This window comes from Psammomys obesus, unplaced genomic scaffold, assembly GCF_907164565.1.
Source record: "Psammomys obesus unplaced genomic scaffold, mPsaObe1.curated_primary_1811, whole genome shotgun sequence".
NCBI lineage: Eukaryota > Metazoa > Chordata > Mammalia > Rodentia > Muridae > Psammomys > Psammomys obesus.
This window is the reverse complement of record NW_026596445.1, coordinates 7,376,746-7,388,245: the sequence shown is the minus strand read 5'-3', so window position 1 is coordinate 7,388,245 and position 11,500 is coordinate 7,376,746. Positions and strand designations below refer to the sequence as shown.

General features: G+C 38.2%; 1 pseudogene; it reads right to left on the bottom strand.

The window, feature by feature from the left end:
• Nucleotides 1-10,258: 10,258 nt before the first annotated feature.
• LOC129669861 (gamma-glutamylcyclotransferase-like) lies at nt 10,259-10,738 on the bottom strand (annotated as a pseudogene).
• Nucleotides 10,739-11,500: the final 762 nt, after the last annotated feature.

Here is an 11,500-nt window from a genome sequence, read left to right as displayed (position 1 = left end):
GCCAATCCTGAAGAAACCTGATAAACTAAGGTCAGATGGAAGGGGAGGAAGACCTCCCCTATCAGTGGATTTGGAAAGAGGCACGGAGGAGATGAGAGAGGGAGGGTGAGATTGGGAGGGAATGAAGGAGGGGGCTTCAGCTGGGATACAAAGTTAACAAACTGTAACCAATATTTAAAAAATAAAATAAAATAAACAATAAATAAAGAAATATATATATATATAAATACAAAAAACCACAAATTCACCTAGTTTCGAAGTGATTCCCAGCAAATAAATATTACTTATAAATATGAAAAGAAACAATAATACATGTATAATGTATTATTGTATAATTAATACAATATAAAATATTGTATTAATTGTATAAAAATATTATTGTGAATTAATGTATAATTAATTGAACATTTTGATCAAGGGACAAGAAGACTTTGTAGACCTGCTTTAGCATAATGAATTTAATGAGTTATGCCAACATGCATAGCACCAAGTCTAGACTAAGTTTTCAATCACAGGGCTCTATAAAGAACACACTGGGTCAAATGAAAGTAACTGAATGTGAAAGATATATTATTCTAAAAGCATTGTGTCATATTCTTAGGCCCATGGTTTATATGGCTTGTCATTAAGTTGTCTAACAAAATCAAAGTCTGTTTCTGTGTCTGTATGTGGCAAAACAAATGAGAAACAAAATGTCAACAGACACATCAGAATTAGGACTATGTAGCAGTTCTTTGTGCAAATTTTAGCTTCATTTATTTTAAAGTATGAATTTATTCTCAAAAATATTCATTTAAAAGTAAAACCTAAAAAGAAAATCTGATAAACAAATGTAACTTACTTCCCCTTACTTAGACAGAAATTTATATCTGCTACTGTAAACTTGATCAAAACTCCATAGCTGCTGAAGTCATAGGGCCTAGAGAGAAAGCTACTTCTTCTGTTTTGTTAAATGGACATAACATGACCATCAAATTGTCTTTGAAATACCAACATTAGTGCTCACAGATGAGTGCTATTGTTTGATTTGGTCAAAGAAACTGCTTTTGCAGGGGCCAGCAGTAATTGAAGAGGCCCATAACTGTTCAAAATGCTGATAATAAGGAACTAATGCACAAACATAAATGGAACCATTAAAAAAAAAAAAAGAAAAGAAAACTTCAAGTTCCAAGGAGCACCATGGAAAGCATGGTAAATAGAAATCCGAGTCTGAGTTATGGGCATAATTTGGCTACTACACTCCTACACTCAGATCAGCTGAGTTCACCTGTGCAAGACTTGGCCTGTCAACACCTTCTCAAGGAAGGTGGAGTTGGACCTGGAGATCCATTCTTCTATTAAGATTTATGTACACATACAGATTGATGGGACAAGAACAGCCATTTTATTTTGCGATGTAACCACAAATATGGTACCATGATTTGATAAACAAGTCCTCAGTCATGATTCAGTAAATAACCCTAATAGAACTTACTGGGCCACACACAAACACGCACACACAAAATATAGTAAAAGCATGAGAACATTGAAAAGTGGAAGGAAGAGGAAATCTTCCAGAGCGGGACAAGGACAAGAGAGGGTAACCAGAGGCAAATATGTGAAAGAAACATTGCATACATATATGAAAAATAATGAAATACATTATGTATAATTGGCATGTACTAAAAAAGAACATTTTAAATGTCTCTAGACCAATCTGCTGAGATAATTCACCAAGTTATAATTCTACTAGTCTTCTACCATTTTGGACATGAGGTCTCTATAGAACTTCAGCCTTTTTAGTATATAGCCTGTGGAGCATCATTCAGGTACCCATTGATCTGATTTTCATTTTTCAGAAATATTTGTTGTTCCACTACTTCAGTACTGCAACTGACCCCTTACCTGTCATCCATGTTTCCACCTAGAATATAAAGATAAGGTAGAGAACCTGTTGCAACAGACCCAGTTAACCCAGATGAACATAATCCCAGCTATTTTGGAGTGTCAATCAGGAGGATTTCAAGTTTGTTGTCTGCCTGGGCTGCAGTAGAAATTTGTTGTGAACCCAAACAACTTTGTAAGACCAAGTCTCAAAATTTTAAAAATGAAAATAGATCTAAGCATTTGGGAGGTAGAAGCAGGAGGGTATCTGTCAGTTCAAGGCCATACTGGTCTATGAAGAGAGCTACAGGCCAACCAAGGAGGTGGAGACAGAAACAGAGAGAGACTTAGTAAATGATTGATTTGTTAATAACGTGTGAGCTGAAAAAAAAATGTGATCCCACCCAACTCAAAGATTTTTATACAGAATCTTAACCTCCAATGTGACTATATATGGAGACAGGCTTTGTGTAACAATTAAGGTCAAGTGAATTAACAAGTGTGGCCTTAATCTGACAGGATCAGTGTCCTAAGAAGAAACACGTGGGAATTTCCTTTCCACCAGTGTTCAGAGTAAAGGACTCGAAGACAAAACCATGCTGTATAAGGCAAGATGCCAGATCTCAAGAGAAACTAAGCCCTACTTAACCACTTCCAAATGGCCTTTCTAAGAAAATTAGGTTTTAAAGGCATTTTTATGACTAAACAATAGGATAGCTTGATCTATTCAGAGTAATTGTGCTATTTTCTTTTGTAAAACTGGAAGATAAGAATACTGGTCCAGCTAAGAGTAATATTATACTACGAAATGACTTGTCTTCAGAAGTGGTAGAAAATTCATACACTAGGTATTTTAAGTACACAATACAATGCAATAAAGGTTATGGCATGATAGGAACAAAGCTTCTAATTTTAATCATTTGTTCATTTGCTGGGTCACTGACTCATACTTCCTCAAGGGAATACAAACACTAACTTTAGTCTGACTCGTTATTTGTTGAAACCTAACCCAAATTCCAATATAGTGAGCCTGTGTTTCTTTCTCATTCTCCTTGATGAACAGGATGCACACAACAGAGCCATCTGGCAGTAGAGGAAAAAACTATGTAAAATATGATATATGTGTGTGTAAATAAAATATTGATGAATGAATTTCTGAGAGCTGAGATAAAAGTAAAGCAGAACAGACAGGTAAATCATCCTGATATTTGTGTTAGTGCTGAAATCATGCTCCTCTGCTTTTTCCCCCTGCTGACAGCAGTGTGGATGACAAGGAATATTTTAAATTTTGCAGCTGACACAAATACTTAGGCACAAGAAGCACTTTCCACTTTGCTGCTGAGTGAGTAACCTGCCTTCCAGAGAAAAAGGAACATACAGTAATATTGGACTATTTATCTACAATCAGTACTTTATGTTTAAACAAAGGTGAGGGGGCATGGAAAACAATGGGATGGAAATACAATAAGTGAAATATGAGTGAAGTCAAGGTTATTCTTTTTCTCTTTTGTTATTTTCTTCTCCTTTACATTGATTTTGATTTGTAAGTTGAGTGTAAGTGTGGGAACAGAAAATTCTTGAAATTGAATAGTTACTAATCTTCATTAGCATGTATAGTTTCTTATATATATTGGATGGTTGTCATGTGCCAAACATTGTGCTCTCTTGCTTGTCTTTCAAACCACTTTGAGATATAGATCATTATTTTCTCTAATTTTACAGATGAAGATACAGGCTTAGAGAGATTGTAACTTGCCTAAAACCTTGGATGATAATAAGAATCAAGAAGGTAGTATGATTTCAGAACCTCTGGTTTTAGTGACCATGATACACTGATTTATCCTCTAGTGTTTAAGAAAACTACAAGCAGTACCTTGTCTAAGATTAGATACTAGGATCTTTCAAAGTTCATTATCCCTGCTATGGATCTATCAATCTGCAGCATTTCAAATATTGTAATAATTCCTCCACTTATGCTGTTAAAATATTGAAAGTTATCACTGAAATAAGTAGTTTCCATTTATCAGATTTAACATTGAATTTCTTCTTTTCAAGATTCCAGAAATATATTTATTATTCTTTCTTTACTTTTATTTTTTTCTTCACAAATTATTTATTATATATCATGACTGAAGCCCCCTCCCTCAACACCTCCAGTCCTACCTTCCAAACCTCTAACCCCTCCCCTAGTACACTGAAAGAGGGAATTATCCACCATTGCCATCTGCTCATAGTTTGTTAAATCTCATCAGGACTACCTGAATCCACTTTCTTCCGTGGCCTGGCAAGGCCACATTACCAAGGGCAATTGATCAAAGAGCAGTCAATGGTGCTCATGATAGAGACAGCCCCTGCTCCCCTCACTTGGGGATCCACAGGGAGACTGAGTTGCCAATCAGCCACATTGGAGCAGGGGTCTACGCCCTCTCCACTCATGGTCCTCTGTTGGTGTATCAGTCTCTGCAGGTCCCTTGACTCAGATCCTTTCACTATGTTGATCTTCTTGAGGAGCTCCAGTCCCCTCCATGTCCCTCTATCTCCACCCCTCTCTTCTTCCATAAGACTCCCTGTGCTCTGCCCAAAGTTTGGCCCTGAGCATCAGCATCTGCTTCCATTCCATGTTGCATGGAAACATTCAGAGGACCCTCTAAGGTAGGCTCCCATCGTGTTTCCTCTCTTCCACCACTGCTGGTATCTATCCTTTTTGCCATTCTGAAAGAGAAGTAAGCATCCGCCCTAGGGTCCTCCTTAGTGTTTAGCTTCTTTAGGTCTGCAGATGGCTATCCTATATTATAAACCTAATATTCACATATAAGTGAGCTTATACAAGACTAAATTTCTGTTTCTGAGTTACCTCATTCGGGATGATCTCTTCTACTTCCATCCATTTGCCTGCAAATTTCAGGATTTCCTTGTTTTTAATAACTGAGTAGTATTCTATTGTGTAAATGTACCACAGTTTCTGTATCCATTCCTCCGGTGAGGGACATCTGGGTTGTTACCAGATTCTGCCTATTACAAAGATGTTATGAACATAACTGAACAAATTTGCTTATTGAATGGTGGGGCATATTTTGGTATATTCCCAGAAGTGGCATAGCTGGATCTTGAGGTAGTGTTATTATCAATTTTCTGAGAAAGTGTCAGATTGATTTCCAAAATGGTTGTACAAGTTTGCACTCCCACCGGCAATGGAGGAGGGTTCTCCTTTCTCCATATCCTCTCCAGCATGTGTTGTCACTTGAGTTTTTGATCTTAGCCATTCCGATTAGTGTAAGATGGAATCTCAGAGTTGTTTTGACTTACATTTCCCTGACGACTAAGGATGTTGAAAATTTCTTTAAGTGTTTCTCTACCATTCTATATTCCTCTGTTAAGAATTCTCTGTTCTTCCAAAAGTCCTGAGTTCAATTCCCAGCAACCACAAGGTGGTTCACAACCATCTATAAATGAGATCTGGTGCTCCCTTCTGGCCTGCAGGAGTACATGCAGGCAGAACACTGTATACATAATAAATAAATAAATCTTTTTTTTTCATTTTTTAAAATATTTTATTAATTACACTTTTTTCATTTTGTATCCCCCCATAAGCCCCTCCCTCCTCCCCTCCCGATCCCACCCTCCCTCTTGGCCTGCTCGTTGATCACTTCCCCCTGAGGGGGGAGCAGCCTTATCAGGCCACAGTAGAGGACAATGCAGCCACTTTTGATGAGAACTGATAGACTAAGGTCAGAAAGAAGAGGAGAAACCTCCCCTATCAGTGGTCTTGGGGAGTGACATGCATAAATCTTTTAAAAAAGAAAAAAAAAAGAATTCTCTGTTTAGCTCTGTACCCCATTTTTAATTGGATTATTTGGTTTATGGTATCTAATTTCTTGAGTTCTTTATATATTCTGGATACTATCCCTCTATCAGATGTAGGGTTGGTGAAGGTCTTTCCCATCTGTAGGCTGTCGGGTTTTTTCACATTTTTTTAATTTTATTAATTACAGTTTATTCACTTTGTATACCAGCTGTAGCCCCTTTCCCCATCCCCTCCCAATCCGACCCTTCCTCCCTCTTCTTCTCCTGTGCCCCTCCCCCATTCCCATGATAGGAGAGGTCTTCCTCCCCTTCCATTTGACCATAGTCTATCAGGTCTCATAAGGACTGGCTTCTTTGTCTTCCTCTTTGGCCTGGAGGTGATCCAAGAGCCAGCCCATGAGTTCATTTCAGAGATGATCCCTGGTCCTATTATTGGGGAACCATCTTGGATACTGAGCTGCCTTTGGCTACTTCTGTGCAGGAGTTCTAAGTTATCTCCATGCATGGTCCTTGTTTGGAGTGTCTGTCTCAGAAAAGACCCCTGAGCCCACATTTTTTGCTTCTGTTGCTCTCTTTGTGGAGCTCCTGTTCCCTCCAGGTCTTTCTATCCTCCCCTTCTTTCATAAGATTCATTGCACTCTGCCCAAAGTTTGGCTATGCATTCAGCATATGTTTTGAAACCCTGCTGGGTGAAGTCTTTCAGAGGCCATCTCTGATAGACTTCTGTCCTGTTCCCTTTTTTCTCCCTCTTCCTATGTCCATCTCATTTGCCTTTCTGAATGAAGATTGAGCATCTTACCCAGGGTCCTCCTTCTTGCTTAACTTCCTTAGGTGCACAGATTTTAGCATGATTATCCTATATTATATGTCTAATATCCACTTATAAGTGAGTATGTACCCTGTGTGTCTTTCTGCTTCTAGGATACCTCACTCAGGATGATCTTTTCTAGATCCCACCATTTGTCTGAAATTTTCATGATTTCTTTGTTTTTCATTGCCATTTTGTTTTATTGACAGTATCCTTTGCTTTTCAGAAGCTTTTCAGTTTAAAGAAGTCCCATTTATTGATTGTCAATCTTAGGGCCTGTGCTGTTGGTGTTCTATTCAGGAAGTTGTCTGTGCCAATGAGTTCAAGGTTCTTCTCCACTTTTTCTTCCAATAGATTTAGTATGTCTAATTTTATGTTAAGATCTTTGATCCACTTGGACTTCAGTTTTGTACATGGTGATAGATATGGGTGTTTTCACATTTTTCTGCATGTGAACTTCTAGTTAGACCAGCACCATTTGTTAAAGATGCTATCTTTTTCCATTTTATGGTTTTGGAATCTTTGTCAAAAATCAGGTGACCATAGGTGTGTGGATTTATTTCTGAATCTTTGATAAGATTGCACTGATCCACCATTCTGTTTCTACGCCAATACCATGCCGTTTTTATTACTGTTTTCTATGGTACAGTTTAAGATAGGGGATGGAGATACTACCAAAAGATCTTTTTTTATTTTTTCTTTATTAATTACATTTTATTCACTTTGTATCCCCCCTGTGGTTCTCTCCCTCCTCCAGTCCCAATCCCTCCCTTCCTCCACCCTCTGCATGCATGCCCCTCCCCAAGTCCGCTGATAGGGGAGGACTTCTTTTCCTTCCTTCTGATCCTAGTCAATTTTAGAAGATTCTTCTAGTTATTCTGGGGTTCTTGTTATTCCATATGAAGGTGAGAATTTTTCTTTCAAGGTATGTAAATAACTGTGCTGGTAATTTGATGGGAATTTTATTGAATCTGTAGATTGCTTCTGTAAAATGGTCATTTTTACTATGTTAATCCTACCATGCCATGAGCATGGGAGATTTTCCCCTCTTTGAATACTTTCTTCAGTTTCTTTCTTCAGAGACTGGAAGTTTTTTTTTTTTTTTTTTCATACAGGTCTTTGACTTGCTTGGTTAGAGTTACACCAAGATACTGTATGTTATTTGTGGCGACTGTGAAGGGTGTTGTTTTCCTAATTTCTTTCTCAGCCCAATTTTTCTTTTGTACATAGGAGGGTTACTGATTTTTTTTAGCTGATTTTGTATTCAGCCACTTTGCTGAAGGTGTTTATCAGCTGTAGAAGTTCCCTGATATAATATTTGGGATCATTCACCTATACTGCCATATTATCTACAAATACTGATATTTTGACTACTTCCTTCACAATTTGAATCCCATTGATCTCCTTTAATTATCTTATTGCTCTAGCAAGGACTTCAATTTCTATGTGAAAGAGATATGGAGAGAGTGGGTAGCCTTGCCTTGTCCCTGATTTTAGTGGGATTTATCTAAATTTCCCTTCATTTAGTTTGATATTTGCTATAGGTTTGCTGTATATTACCTTTACCGTGTTTAGGTATGTGCCTTGTGTACTTGATCTCTTCAGGATTTTAAACATGAACAAGTGTTGGACTTTATCAAATGCTTTTTCGGCATTTAAGGAGATGATCAGTTGGGTTTTTTTTTCTTTCAATTTGTTTATATGGTGCATTACATTGATGGGTTTCTATACATTGAACTACCCCAGCATACATGGGAGAAAGCCTACTTGGTCGTAGTGGATGATATCTTTACTGTGTTCATGGATTCAGTTTTTGAGTTTTTTTTTTTTTTTTTTTTTTTTTAGTTTTTGAGTATTTTGTTGAGAATTTTTGCATCAGTGTTCATAAGGGTTATTGTCCTGACATTCTCTTTCTTTGTTGGGTTTTTGTGAGGTTTAGTTATCAAGGTGTCTGTGGCTTCATAGAATGAGTTTGGTAATGTTCCTTCTGTTTCTATTTTGTGGAATAGTTTAAAGAGAATTAGTGTTAGCTCTTCTTTGAAGGTTTGGTAGAATTCTGCGCTGAAACTATCTGGCCCTGGGCTTTTTTTTTTTTTTTTTTTTGTATGGGCCACTTTTGATGACTGCTTCCATTTCCTTATGGGATATAAGACTGTTTAATTTATTTACTTGATCTTGATTCTGATTTGGTAACTGGAATCGATCAAGAAAATTGTTCATTTCATTTAGATTTTCAAATTTTGTGGCATATAGGCTTTTGATGTAAGACTTAATGAATTTTTGGATTTCTTCAGTGTCTATTGTGTTCCCTTTTCATTTTTTTTTTCTTTTCAAGAGTTGTACTGTTTATTTAAGGGCCCAAAACACTGGTTTAAAAAAAAAAAAAGAAGCCTGTCACACGTGATGGCGCACATCTGTAACTAGATCAAGAAGGCTGTGAGACAAGACATTCCTGAATGCAACTCCATCCTGGACTACAGAGCTGGTTTATGTCTCAAAAGACTAAGGAAAACCAACAATTTAACTTGATAATGATTGCTAATACTTACTAAGAGCCAGGCTGTGTCCTAAACTTTATACATGTTTACTCGTGAAATCTTCAAAATAAGCTTCTGAATCATGTTTTTTATTATCCCTCTGCATACAGGTGAGACAACTAAGGTGCAGAGAAAAAAACAGAGCTCAAGTCTCACAATTGGACAGTAGGAGACTCAGTTAGGCCTGTGTGGCACAGAACTGTGATCCCCACTGCAAGAGAAGGTGAGGCAAGATGGCCACAGGTTCAAGGACAGCTTGTCTCTAAAGTCTTCAATACCACTTGACAGATACTCCATGAGGTGAGGTTACTCTGCATGATCTGAGCTGAGCACAGTGAGGTGGACCTCTTGTTGGCAAACCTCTTAGAGCCATGAATGCAGTCACCATTCAAAGGACAGTGTATCATCTTTCTATACTTCTTAATATCTCATCATCTACTCTAGATAGTTTGCTTACTCTTACAAGCTTATCAAAAAAAGCAGAACCTAGACCATGTCAGCAATGCCCCATGGGCTGCAAACCTACATCTGCCACAGAGCACACAGAGGTGCTTCTATGCTGCTCTGGACTACAGCAGTGTCTGCAGAAGAAACCACAGTCATCAACCACTCACACATGCTAGGGCCTCCTGGCCCTTTTTACTTGTCTGGTTTCTATCCCCATTGACCATGTATGAATGTAACCTAGATCCTCTGCTCAGATGTAGCCTGTGGTAGCTCAGTAACCAATTGGTTTCCCATAGTGAGGGGAACAAGGACTATTTCTAACAGGAACTCAATGATTGGCTCTTTGGCCTCCCCACCCCCCAAGGGAGGAGCAGTCCTGTTAGGCCACAGAGGAGAGCTTTGCAGCCAGTCCTGAAGATACCTGATAAAACAGGATCAGATGAATGGGGAGGAGGTCCCCCCTATCAGTGGACTTGGCAAGGGGCATGGTGGAGATGAGGGAGGGAGGGAGGGACTGGGAGGGAATGAGGGATCGGGACACGGCTGGGATACAGAGTTAATAAAATGTAACTGATAAGAAAAAAATAAAATTAAATAATAAATAAATAAATAAATAAATAAATAAATAAATAAATAAATAAATAAATAAATAAATAAATAATATAAGGAATCACTTGAGAGTGAAGCACCTACACTGCACTGTTGAAAATCAACAGGTTAAAATGGGAAGGTCCCAGATTCCTATTTATAAACACTGAAAACACTTCATCCTAGCACACAGAAATATCTTCAGGTTCTGTTATGTGCTATCCAGTTTTGACTCTCCCTTTTTGATGATCTCTTCCATTTCACCTGAGATCGTTCCTTAATAGTAATTAGGTTCTATTGTTTTTAAATTCTCTTGATACTCCAGTGGCAAACCTTTCTCTTTCGCACCTAGACAAATAACCTTCTTGTACTGTGGTGACATGGGAGCACTCTCATAATTTGTTATCAGGTAACTTCGGCAGGTTATTTCCTTCCCTTCTTGACCTGAAAATTTCATTTCTATTATAACATATACACCAATCTTAACTCCTTCTTGCTTCCATGTCAATCTCACTTGTTTTGCCTTAGAAATTGCTAAAGTCCAGCTTAAAGTCTTGCAAGCAGACTGGGCAGCAGAACACCACAGAGGGGTTTTGCAGGTGGATCCTTTCCTGCAGCAGGTTGCTGCCTTAGGTGAAGTACAGGCACTTCTCCCCATCCTCGAGTGCTCCACACAGCCAGAGCTTGCCATGTCCAGCACCACCAAGCACAGAGGAGAAGGACCACCAGTGCTGCAAGAGCAGTGCACGTTCAACCCCCTCCAACCCCCTTCTCATTTCTGATTTTGCTGATTTAGATGGTGTCTCTCTGCCTTTTAGTTAGTTTGGCTAAGGGTTTGTCTATCAAGTTGATTTTCTCAAAGAACCAGCTCCTGGTTTCATTGATTCTTTGAATTGTTCCCTCTGTGTTCTACATTAATGATTTTAGCCCTGAGATTGATTATATTGAGGTTTGTACTCCTCTTGGGTGTGTCTGCTTCTTTTTTCCCCTAGGGCTTTTAGGTAATCCATTAAGTTGCTTGCATGAGATGTTTTGTATTTCTTTATGAAGGCACTTAATGCTATGAACTTTCCTTTTAGCACTGCTTTCATTGTGTCCCATAAGTTTGGGTAAGTTGTGTCTTTTTTTTCCACTGAATTCTAGGAAGACTAATTTCTTTATTTCTTCCCTGACCCAGCTGTCATCGATTAGTGAGTGAGCTGTTCAGTTTCCATATGTGTAGGATTTTTGCTATTTATGTTGATGTTGAGGTCTAGCTTTAGTCCATGGTGATCAGATAAGATATTTGGTTTTCTTTCAATCTTCTTGAATCTGTTGAGACTTGCTTTGTGACTAACTATATAGCCTATTTTGGAAAAGGTTCCATGAGGTGTGTCTGGGTAAAAAGTTCTGTAGATGTCTGTTAGGTCCACTTGATTCATGACATCGGTTAGAGACATTGTTTCTCTGTTTA